Raw genomic sequence first — 13,257 nt, 5'->3', positions numbered from 1 at the left:
ATATGACTATAAAAATTCTCCAGCATAGCTTAGCTATGAACAAAATATATAGCAGTGCATAATATATAGCTATAAGCTAGAAGGTCAGGACTACAAAAGCGCTCTGCAAACGTCTATTCTCCAAATATAAATGTTTAGTCTCCAATTATAAATGCTGTTCTAGCATGACCAGATGCTTTTGATCCATCTGTATATATGAGAATGTAACTGTTATATTTATGTTTGTACTGACAAATAAATTATTCATATAAGATCTCATTAGTGCATCAGATGTCATAATGGTAGAAAGCATCAAGCAATACGATTTAGGCATATTCTCAAGGTAGGAAGGACTCACACTTCAGACATGGAGTGTTTTGCGATAAATAAACGAGCCCTTAAAAGTAGGCACAAGATGGTCATACTTCTAACAAAAGGTCATATCATCAAGAGAGTGTCACAAGATCACACATGTCATAAAGAAAAAGAAATTACTAGAACGGTTTGGGTGGGATAATATATATAAGTAATGATGACGAGGAAACTGCCTATGTCTTTACTGGAGAGAAGATTCTTAAGAATCAACAAATAGATTCTGGATGGGAGACGTTCCCGGCTTCAGAACAATTACGAACAGCCTGGTGATGAGCCGGATCTAGTTTCAACAGGTGACAGGTGGTGGAGAACGGGAGCATCTAGTGTCTACCAGAGGTAAGCAGGTCTATGCCCTTCGTCCTCCACTGTCCAGCTCATGCTGAAGAATTTATTGATTTAGGTAAGAAACATGTCCTTACAGGAGCTTGGTGGCTGAACAATGGCTACAGATTTGGTAACAGCGGGTGAAGACCGTGTTAATTCATAAACAGGTAAGCTATAGCTTAGTCTAGAGCTCTGTAAATGTCAAGATAAGAGCCGAGCTCCATGCCCGCATTCTTATATTAAATCAAAATTTTCATTAAGAAATAAGATTAAAAATTTGGTACTTTATAATCAAAATGTGTAATGTAATTATTAAGAAATTTCAAAGTTTTTTATTTTGTAACTGTACACATACTTTCACCTGCACAACAAATCAAGAGAATGCGGTGTGCTCCTCTGTATAAGTAATTGCACACAGTGACTTGGCTTTTCAATTTTCCCCGTCTTGGTCTTCTATATAGCAAGTGCACTTGTCGGTTTACCACGACAGGACATCTTTGAATGGCCGAAACGCGGGCATTGAAAGTATTGTAAGGTGTTTGGTATGTAAAGTCTTTCAGGATAGAGAAAGCATACAGGTTTAATTTATTTCGACAGATCCGGCGAACGGAAGATGAAGATTACGTATTTAGTGTTTTAACTGACTTTCTCTGCACATCGTGAACTGTATAGCATGCTAGACTTTCTGGCTGAACAACTCTTAAGACAGTTTCCTCTGCTGATGCAAAGAGGAGGTTGATCTCGGAAATGAAACAAAGGCTGTAATCTAATGATGTGTTCTGACACACTGACGCCGACTTGCCTAATTTAAGATGGGTAACGAATTGATTTGCAGCAGTTGTTTTAGTACGATCATCAGAACGCAGCCGTTTGATGATCTTTAGTTCATCTAAATGAGATTGTATAAACTAGTAAATGTAATAAAACAGGTGGCATATTTCTGTGCGTATTATATAATAGGAAAAGATTAACTTTTTAATAAATCGCTTGAAAAGGTGTTAATAATCAGAAATCGCCGTGGAGTTTTACCTTCATTGGCATTGATGCATATTTATACTTTTATTTTTTATGACACATTATCGCTAGAAAATTGTTCATATTAATTATCCATATGATTAGAACAAAATTAATTCGGACCCAGTGACCACACTAATTTTGGTGTCAACCAAAGAAGTGAAGATTCCTGCGCCAGAACAGGACCTGCACATTCACTGTAGCCTCACATAAAGCTCTTCCGTATGCATAAAATCTTGATCGCTTATCAACAAGCCACTTACCCTGAAAACAAGAGACTACGCGATTGACACCAGGGGAAATGGACTAAGTACCTCCCGTTTCAATATGGAGCAGACGCCAAAGCAATTTGTTAGGGAAAGTATCTGGCCACTCAGCTATCAAGAACCTCTTTCAGCCTTACGGTTCTCCCTGCCTGACAGATAACTAAGAGGTTTTCTCTCGATGAGAAGCTATGAACGCTCGGAAAACAGGTTATTTTTTTAAATGAAAAATGTCGTCAGCTGCTTTTGAATTTATTCTTCTTCAGAAATTTCGCATGTAAACAAGGTGTAGATTGAAGGATGTGTTTTCGAAGAGAAATATTTCTCTTCCATAACTCAAGAAATGTTAGAAAATGCATGCTGCTAAAATTTCGAAGTGCAAAATAAACAATTATATTAATTATAAGGAGGAAATCCTTCAATCATTACTTCTACATGGAAAGAAGACTCCTAACTAATACTCGATAAAGGCACTTCTTGTTTTATTGTTCCTACAAGTAAATCGTTGGTAACAAAAAGAAATATGCAGAAATCAATTGCAGAATCTTTAAATGCATCTGTAGCAATGATAAATAAAATAATAAACCAATATTTGCAATTTAAAACTTCAGAAAAACATAATGTTCCCCAGCTTTTGCTGAAGCATGCTGCTCAATGTATAACAATTTGAAGAACCCTGTATGAAAATTATTTAGAAAAAGATAAATGGAAATACATTATGTAGATGAATGGATGAAGAATGGATTTACCTAAAAGATGGAACCAAAAAAAAAATGTCCTTTATTATTAAAAACGATAAAAAACTGTACAGACCTAGTTTCGCCAATAGAAAGAAAGTTTCAGTAAGCTCTTTATGATCATCCCAAGATTCTCTTACAGTGGGAAATTAAAAATAAGAAGAGTAAAAAAAAATTTGAAACAACTCAGCGTACTATCACGAGAAAGTTTTACGTCCGATATTTACTTTATCCCAATGTGTTAATGAATTTTCATCTTTTCAAACAACAAGCAAGAAGTGTTACTTCAGAAAGTACCACTGCATTCCTTGAGAAAATGAAGACTGATACATGTATTGCATATATAATCTTTCAACGTATTCCTCCGAAGTCCTCTGACCTTTCTTTCATCTGTAGGCTATTGTGGCGTTGTTTCTCGAAAAGAGAAATTTCTAAGCGCACACCCAGCATGATTCATGGTCTCTGGAAAGTAGTGGAAGAAGAACGGGATTCAATAGTCCAGGCAATTTTACGAAAAGCTCTTCTATCATGGAAAATCACGATGCAGATTTATAGTCCAGAAAAATGGTATCAGATGGAATATTTAATACAAAACAGTCTTTACGTTTTGAACATTAATTAAACGGTTACGACATCGTTCTAAAGTTACGATGCGCTCTCCGTAATAATCGTTTTAAATATCAATCTTTGCTTAGGAGGACGTCTATTCTTTTATAATCTGTTCAAAGGAATTCAAAATATTTCAAATTAGCTTAAAATATGTAGGAGAATTTTAAACTATGCTTATTATAGACACTTTCATTATGTCGTAGGTTAAACATTTGAAAGACTTCAGAAGCATTTATCTTATACCTTTTTCTTTCTACATCATTCACCGATAAAATTTTTTATGTCATCAATTTATAAGGAATTTCTTCCGCCTTCTTAGCATGCCTTCGTAGCCTAGTGGTCAGCACGCTCGGTGCGTATTCGAGATGTCCGTGGTTCAATTTCCGGCGAGGGCATTGCTCAGTTTTCATCTCTCCTGCTCCGAAATAACCTAATATCTCCACATTGGCGCCCGAAATAAAAGGCTGGTGGATGATAATTCTCCCCACCGGGATTTGGCGATTGGATCCCCTAATCCCAACCTGCCTTTTAAAAGGGGAAGTATATAAGGTATTTCTTCCGCCTTCTTAGCATGCCTTCGTAGTATAGTAGTCAACACGCTCGACTCATATTCGAGAGGCCCGTGGTTCGAGTCCCGGCGAAGGCGTTGCTCATTTTTCATCTGTCCTTCTTTCAAAAAATCTTTATGTCTTTAAAATTAAAACTGTTTTTCAAAGAAAATCAAAATTTTAATAATAATTCAGGTCTGCTTTCTACCCTCTTTGGAGTTTTGAAAGGAGTACTCATTCGGAAACGTGGTATAATAATTTTAAATGTTGACAGAAGAAGTAATAGAGAGGAGTATATATCAAGGAAATGCGCTTTTAAGTTTTATAAAACTGTTTAAGGTGAAATTTTAATCTTTGTCAATCGCCAGATTGAATTGCTTCCCTGGCCGGCTCGCTCTCCGGATCTTTCACCGCCACACCAGATCAACTTTGGCAACGTGTGGAACCTGCTTGGTCTGCTGCACCCCAAGAACACGTCCAAACTCTCTTTGAATCAATGTTGAGGCGTGTGTCAGCGGTGATCTCTAACAATGGCGGCTACTCTGGCTACTGATTCTGGAAGGAACCACACTTCACAGAAGTCTATAAATTTAATCATTTGATACTTGGTCAACATGTTATCGACTAAATAAATTTTGTTGTGATATCTCTTGTCTTTCTTAGTGTTGCAATTTGGGTGGCCAGCGGTGTTGTTTTATTTACTTCCAAACTGATCATTAATTTACAGCAGCTGGTTTAAACTAGCATATGGTGTCTAGACAATTTTAGTGTCTAGATAGCAAAACATGATAGTTCAATAATTATCATTCATTTCTTCTCAATCAATCAATCACACTCCTACTACTTAACTTTTTATTATTTTATATACTTTGCTTTAGTTTCTTTATATTTTTAATGTCTCACAAAAAAATTTTAAATAATCGCAGAAATTGCTCACAGGAAAGAATACAAGCAGTAGAACTGACAGTTAAATTTGTCCGTAAAAGCCAAACTACAAAGTTAAAGAGATAACAGCAGATATCACGGAATAAACATCAGATTTCAAGATTATCTGTTTGCAGGCAATAATGTTTGGGGACCTGCGATACATAAAATGTAGACAGCACTTACTAGGGCTTTAAAGGGGAAACACTCGGAACTAAAATCACCAAAATATTAAGTCTCAAAGCTGAAAATCCAAGAACTGGTTGTGTGAGGTAATTCCGTCTCACTGATCATTATTGCCCTTTTCATGCCAACGCAAATGCTTGTACTTACATGAAGCCTCCAATTGCAACACACCATCCTGACTGTTGATTATCAGCTCTAGAACTTGCAAGCACGCGTGTAGATCTAGACAGTCCTCTTTCAATAATAGTTCTTTAAACACTCTTTACAGCTCTGACGTAACTGCATATTCTATAATTTTAGGTTTATTCTTTGTTATACTATTGTTAATTGCAAGATTGCCAGGTTATCTAATTGCTGTTAGGTTCCAGAGGAGTAATGGTTAGGTAAACACTACTTATTCTTTCTACATGATTTAAGAAAGAAAATGATGAGACAAATTAGTTGTTTTGATGAGCTAAGTCTTTGGATTTTAAATTATTGAGCGATTACAAGAACTTCTAAAACGCTAATTAAGAACACTATATCATCTTCTTCATCAGTCATGTATCTAAATGGTAGCTTGACAAAAGTGTGGGAGAAAACCTAATGTTAATATATGTTACCTTTCCATGTATTTCACCTCATAACATCGTGGCTTTGAACGCTCGTCATTTCTAGCTTATCATTCCTTTTTATTCGATAGTTACAGCATGTGATTATTTCGTAACATGAAAATATTAGGCACATTACATTGTATAGCATTTGCGTGCTATGAGAAAACAGGAGACAAAGTTAAAATGCTGTAAACGTGAAAGAAAAAACATTGAACAGCTCAAAATCGAAAATGTTTTCTTTTAGCGCTGCAGTGTTAAACTACCCTGCAGCACAATCTTTTCTTATGATGCTATAATGATTATTATTCATTTTCTGAGGATTTCGTAGTTTTGTTTAAGTATTTTCGATTGAACTGTGTGATTGCTTAAAATGTACTATCGTGTAAATTAAAAATGAAACAGAATCGTGTTCAGCCATCAAACGAAGATACGAAGATAGCCTCTTTGTATAAAATTCTTATATGTTTCATCATGATTTAAATCAGTTAATTAAGACGGAAGTGTAGAATTATATTTCCTTTTATTTCAGTTAAATTTAATATTATACTAGTTTGGATAGTTGAGAATAGTGAGAATATATAAGATGCATATTTTACTTTAACTAAAGTACTTTAAGAATCTCTCATCTTACCGACTAGGTTTGATCATACCTAATCCACTGCAATCACTATCTATGTAGAGGGAAGCTAATCAAAGAGCCAATTCCATTTGACTGGCAGGGTAATGCGGAAGAGCCGCAAGCCATCGGCAGATGGATGTCATCCAAAAGGGGTTCGGGAACGTAAGCCAATGAGCTGCCAGATCCCTTTTGATTGATAAGTCAAAACAGCATCGACAAGCGGGACACAAACTCAAAGCCGACCGAAATGGATTTACATCTTCACCCCTCTAAATTCCGAGTTCTGTGTAAATTATGTGGCCTCAGGGAACAAAAGTCTGCTTGACGTCTTGAGACTAAACTACTTGATCGTCACTCAAAGGTATATGATTTTGGAACGCCAATAAATTAAAAAATAGGCTATCAAGATACAGAAATTGTTTCATATTTTATACTTTATGGAAGTGCAGTAAAATTGAATAATCTTGTATATGCATACTTTTATTTTTCTTAATATGAAACCAAGTCAAATAGATGTAAAATTATTAAATAAATAATCAGTTATCATCAGACTGTATTAGGCCGTTAGCAACGGAGCTTCATATCGTATACTACATATTTAAATTTAAATCGAGCTTAATTTTTACCTTATTAACGGACTATCAGTATTTATAGAATTTGAGGATTTAATTTACAAAATTATTGCAATTTATAATTCCTCTTCTATCATGAAAGCTTAAATTAGAAAACTTAATGATCCACTGGGATATTAATTTTAGGAAGGAATAATTATATCAAGATTAAATTCTTGGATACGAAAAGGAACGAGCTGCACTCGTAATAAGAACACTTAAACAAGAGATTAGTCGATAATCTCTTGCTTAAATATCTCTTGCTTAAAAAGCCGTTAAAACATCTTATCGTTTAATCGATATTTAAGTAAGACAAGAAAACTACAGCCCTCCTTTATACGCCAAGTTGTCTTATTCCAAAATTAAGCAACAAAACGAAAACAAATAGAAAATTATTTTTTTGAATTATTTGAAACTTTCACAAATCGAAGAGTATAAAAAAGGCATAAGGAAAATTATCAATAAATAGATAAACAAAAGTAGATAAAAAGAAGGATTTTGGGTGACAAAGCTGTTCATTGATGAAGATCTATCAATATAAAATTGGATGACATTTGCTATAAACACATGCTTGACAACGTCAATTCAAACCAAGAACAAGATTATCTATCGCGATATGAAGTACCTCTTGCCAATAACACAGAACAGATATTCCTATCTTGTAAAAATTTTGGAGAGAGTCATGGATAGAAACTGAACTGGCATGAGAGCACTGGAGTTTTAGAACTAGCTAGCAGCTGTGGTTCCAAATGCATATTTGGTATAACTCTGTCAAATTTGTATTTTTATAAAATATAGTGCATAGGTACTAAGAAAGGCATAACAAGCTTCTTCATAAAGCATTTGCATAATATTTCTAGTAGCACCTACAATGCCTATTTGCATTTCAACTGGTTTGAAATATATGTTCCTCACTGATTGATAACAATACCCACTTGTACCAGTCCTAAATTTATGTTTAGTATCAATTAATATTTTTTATCCTCCTTTTCGCATGCCTCTGTTGTGTAATTGGACGCATACTCGACGCGTATTCGAGAAGACCAGGTTGGAGTCCCGGCGAGGGCATTGCTCATTTTTGACGTTTTCTGCTTCAAGAAAACCTAATGTCTCTACAATCTGCATAATAATATGTTTTGTTTATATGCCTGTAACGGTATTAACTATTATCATCTACCTGAATAATGCGCATTGTTTAGTTGCTTGTAACAGTACCCAATGAATGTATTGGGACGGAAGAAGTTTGGATGTACTAGCCCAGTAAAAAATAATTACAATATAGACATACAGTATATATGCATATATACTGAGCAAGGTCCTACAGTCTCGTTATTAATCATAAATAATGTAACACGCAAGAGATTTATTATCAGCTTGCATTTCAACTGGTTTCAAATATTGTTCCTACTACTAATTGAAAAAAAAAAGTCTTGTAAACTCACTCACAACAGTCCTAAATTTATGTATTATATCTGTTAGTCTTTATCATTTATTTGGGATAATAATATATTTTATTTATTTGTTTGTAACTGTATTAAATATATGTATCGTTTCAGCTAATATTTATAATTTTTCTGCATAATAATAAGTATAGTTTATTTGCATGTACAGTATTAAATGTTTGAATTGGGTTGGTAGGAGTTTTGATGTATATGATCAATAAATTGTAAATGTTATTTAGTTATACAGTATATATATATACATGTTCTGAACAAGGCATTTCAATTTTCTTTATAATCGTAAATATTGAACAGTATTTATAGTAATATTTATTTCATCAACTTGCATTTCAACTGGCTTCAAACATTGCTCTTACTAATAACTGAAAACAAGTCGTGCTTACTGACATGCAACAGTACTAAATTTATGCATTGTTTCAGCTGGTCTTTATAATTTGTACATGTAATAACATGTTTTATTGATTTGCTTGAAATAGTGCTAATGTACGTATAGTATCAGTTAACCTTTTCGTTCATGTGCATAATAGTAAATACTGTTTATTTGCTTGTACAGTATATTACATACGTTTTTTTTTCTTTTCAGGATTTTCTTGTTTTGTTTTGTTATGTTTTCTCTCTATTCTTTTTTTTAGTCTAAAGGGGCTAGCCATCGAATTTTGAATGACATAATCCTCCTACGAATATGGGTATGTGGAAGACCAAATTTGAAATTTGAAATTTGTTTTATTATCAATTTCATATTTTGTAAAACTTTAATTTAAAACTGTTATGCGATATTGCTCTTGAACTGAATTTTATGGTTTAAGTGCAAAGAACGTGATTTTTAATAAACAAAGGTAACAGACAAAATGTTAAAAAAAACGCCCCTTTGGACGTAATTTAAAATCTAAAAACCTTTCAGATTTTCTTTTTTTTATTATAGTATTTTGTTGTCTTATTATTTTATAATATTCCCCCTCCCTCTTCCAAATGCCAAATGTCGAAATGCGCTAAACATAGACAAAGCAAAGAAATAGGACGTTATTTTTGCTTGTTTCACGGTTTTCATGGGTTTCTGACTGTAAGAAGGTGAAGTTAAATTGCTTTGTATACTCAGAAAACAACGGATAGTACACATTATGAATGCGCATCGTTCTATTTTAATTTTGACCCTCAGCAAGAAGCAGGTGAAGAGGCTGGCAATAATTCTACAAAATTCTGGCTAAACAAGAACTATGTCACAATCGTATAGATCTTATGTGTAAATAAAAAGAAGCAGTCTAGACTTTACAGTGTTTAAAGGAAATTTTTAACGGTCTAGACTTTATGATCTTTAACGGAAATCTGTATCGATATAGTCTTCAAAATTAAAGGATCAGATAACGCAAGTTCAAACTGGAAAAGCAGAAAAGAGATCTGCTTTTAGAGGAAGTATTTTATAACATTGTATCTTTGAGAAACGAAAATTTTTATTATGTACGATGCAAAAAACTAAGAGTTTCAGACATCTCGTACAACAGTTTGCGTTAATGGCCAAATTTCTACTTACCATAAGTTTACCCATTTATACTACTTGTTATGAGATTATTTTTTGTAGTTGCTTGTTTTTGGACTTAAATTAAGTTAATGCAAAATATAGCACTTCTTTCCTTTCTTTTACACAAGCCTTCAGTCACTGTTTGTACGAATATTTGATGAACCAATATTCAGAATTCTAGTTACGCTGTTTAATTTACCTCAAATTTATTTTAGTGATTTTCATCTTTGAAAACAATCAATCGCAGCAATGTGGTCTCTAGAAAAGGTAAAGGGAATTAAACGTGTGTTTTAAGTCATTGAGCAAAACTCTTGAAGAAGTAATATCTTTTAAATAAAAAGGTTAACTATTTAAATCTAGAAAAGTTCTTTCAGTCTTTTTCTCTTTCAGTTAGTTTCATCTCCAGCTTATCCGAAGCATCAGTGATGCTGATTTTAAACGGATTTTAAAATAACTAATTTTACCCTAAATTTCAAAATCTTTTTTATAAGTTTATGACTCTGCTTTTCACTTGTTTAGAGCACTTCCGTGATTCTGTGTTAAATGCTTGCGTGTTGAATGCGTTAACAAGATAAAAAAATATCATTTGTTTTCGAAATTGTCTTAACTTCTGCACGATAACGGAATTTTTTGTTGCAGTTATTCAGTCACTTATGCTTCGTCAAGATTCTCAATGCATTTCCATTTATCTCCTGCTAAATAGTTCTCATACAGGGCTCTACGAATAGTTTTGCTTTGAGTAAAAACATATTCTTTAAATCAGAGCATTTTTACGAGCGACGTTTTGAAAGAAGAATAAATTTAAAAGCAGCAAAGGATATTTCTAATTTCTGATAATAAGTTGTTGGCAGAAATTGTTATACCATTACATTTCTTTTTTTTTAAATTCGTTATTGAAATCTTTCTCAAAAAGCATAAACACCTTCTGCACAGGTGAGAAAACAAAAGAATTCAGTAGGTTGCATGAGCTCATTATTGTATTTATAAGAAATTGCATCCGAGCTTTAAACATACATCATTGATGAACTCAGTTAAATATGCCTTTGTGGCAAAAGTCTCTTGTATGTTAAATGTGAAATTCCAGAGTAATTCTTTGTCTCATTTTCAACCAATATTAGGTAGAGACGTTTCCGGAGGCCCAAAGATGGCGAAACCTCATCTAGAGGGATTAATGTGTAAGATCAGAGGCTTGCCATTAAAAGGCATCTAATTTCTATTCAGAAACCTTCTTTGAATGTCAAGGCTCTTACCATATATCGAATTATTCGAACTACGACTAGGAACTAGAAAGCTATCTGTCCAAGAGGAGAAATACCTCCTTGATGGACTTTCTGATAAAATCTTCTTGTATTCGCATTTGATGCAAAAGAACAATCTTAACATATGGATGTTTGCCTTACATGCATGTCGCTACAATAATCTACAATACTGTTGTTCAATATTCATCACTCATGCCACAGACGTGTCCTCGAAAGAACTTAAGCCAACTTCCCAACTATTATTTGAAAATTTTAGAAAACCTCCGTGATTTAATAAGCAAAGTAAAACTCGTACAAAATTAAATCTGAAGAAATAAAGAGTGGGCATGATGGACGATACTTTTCCGTATTCAAGGAGAACCAGATATTTGACAATTTCCCAGAAGAGCCATGAAATGTTTATTAAATGCTTATATGCCAAATATAAGAAAGGTATATAAATGTAGAAAGCTGACTTTTGTATCGCATTATGCCTTAAATTCAACATCTTCTTAAGAAGAAATCCTATCTTTATATGGAAAAGAGGGAAAAAAACTGAGAGTTTCAATCTAACCATGATGTCTGTATTTACAGGTGGTAAGCTGCGGATTATCAGCTTTCACGACGAGATCTAAATAAAATTATTCCTTTAGTTATTTATTAAAAATACATATTTTAATACGCCACATATACTGGCATATTTTAATACACCAAGAAAGCACTACAATTTTAGAATAACATAGTTACAAAAGATAATGTTCTACGAAGCATGCAGATAAATATGGCTACCTTATATCTCGTAGCAGAAGTAGTCGCGAATATTTTCTGAAAGCTTAACCTTTTGTGCATCGATCTTTCTATTAAAGCAAAGTTCCAACACTTTTTAAGATCAGTTATTTTAAATCCAAGGAATTGACCGAAAGATATATATCGCTGTCAGCTACAGAATATGTAGTAGATTATTTAGGAGTATTTAATCATTATTTCATGTCTTGACAAACAACAGTAATAACGAAAAGACATGTCTAGACACCAGACAGCTGCGACAAAAATAAATAATTTGTGAAATAGTTGTGAAAATTCTCTAGTTACAAAAAATTAATTTTGCTAGATTTCCTGCTTAACACTCGATGAGAGTAAAAGGAAAGGAATTATACAGCACTAGCAGAAATCTAACCACATCGGACGCATTTTATGTCTACTAAAATGCACCTCAGCTAGAAAATATATTTCTAATTAACTGAAACATGGCTTAAAGTGAATGTTTTTAATGTATCGGATATTCTGGAGAAGACTTATGTAAAACTAAAATAGAAGCAACTCAGTTGTTACAGGTAAAGGCCATGAATTTTCCAGTTTAATGGTACCCATTGTTTATTAATGCCATCTCTTATCACTACATCAGTCACAAAGAGGTAAGCAGGTCATCATGGCATTTTCTGAAGGCATTACTTTGTAACGTACTTCATATTTATTAACCAGTTATTACGATTCTGATATTTATTATGACTTGTCCCGTCTAGCTCACCAGAATGCAAATTTGCTTGTAGTGTATATAAGCTGAATGTTTCTTAATCTTATATATATATATATATATATATACAGGGTGGGGCAAATAAAAGTGGCTCGGAGAGCAGAGTTCCAGGTTACAAAGAAACACAACAAAGGAAAGTAAATAAAAGTGGCTCGGAGGGAGTGGATATGATTGGACGTGAATTTATGCATATAACCACACCAAACGTACGCACAACTCGATATACAAACCAGTTCAGAGCTTGGTGGGGGCAGTGTCAGAGTGAGTTTGAACAGTGCAAAGGTGAAGATGGTACTCACAGAGCACCAGAGGGTTTACGTTATGAAAAGTTACATTGCGACAAATTCGTGGAAACAGTGTGGTCAGTGTTTTGCTAATAAGTTTAATGGTGTCAAAGTGCAAGCAAAGAGTGCCATGCAACGCTTAGTCAGTTGATGGCATAAAACAGGATTTGTTTTGAAAAAGTCCGAAAACATTCCCAAACGTGTCCGAACACCAGAAAGTGTGGCTGCAGTTCAGCAGAAAACACTCCAGAGTCCTACCAAATCAACCCGATGCTTGTCGCAAGAGACTGACATATCACGTCAATCATGAAGTTGAATATTCCACCCGGACCTGAAAATGCATCCCTACAGAGTGTTGTCCGTTGTTAATGCATTAGAACCAGCAGATGATCCTCAGTGCATCCAGTTTTGTGAGTGGCTGTTCACTGAGATAAACAATGAAT

At 33.9% G+C, this 13,257-nt stretch overlaps 1 long non-coding RNA gene and 1 other non-coding gene across 2 annotated transcripts in view; both read left to right on the top strand.

Annotated features, from left to right (window-relative positions):
* LOC146998279 (uncharacterized) overlaps nt 1-13,257 on the top strand; it is a 159,620-nt gene that overhangs the window by 99,205 nt on the left and 47,158 nt on the right. The window lies entirely within an intron of this gene.
* Nucleotides 3,875-3,947, top strand: TRNAM-CAU (transfer RNA methionine (anticodon CAU)). Its single transcript has one exon. It is a non-coding gene; the product is annotated as a tRNA-Met (tRNA).

The sequence above is a fragment of the Stegodyphus dumicola genome, chromosome 3 (genome assembly GCF_044657685.1).
Source record: "Stegodyphus dumicola isolate Sdum_Otavi_A_Nest chromosome 3, ASM4465768v1".
Lineage (NCBI taxonomy): Eukaryota > Metazoa > Arthropoda > Arachnida > Araneae > Eresidae > Stegodyphus > Stegodyphus dumicola.
The sequence above is the reverse complement of the archived record's forward strand: the minus strand, read 5'-3'. Positions and strand labels throughout refer to the sequence as shown.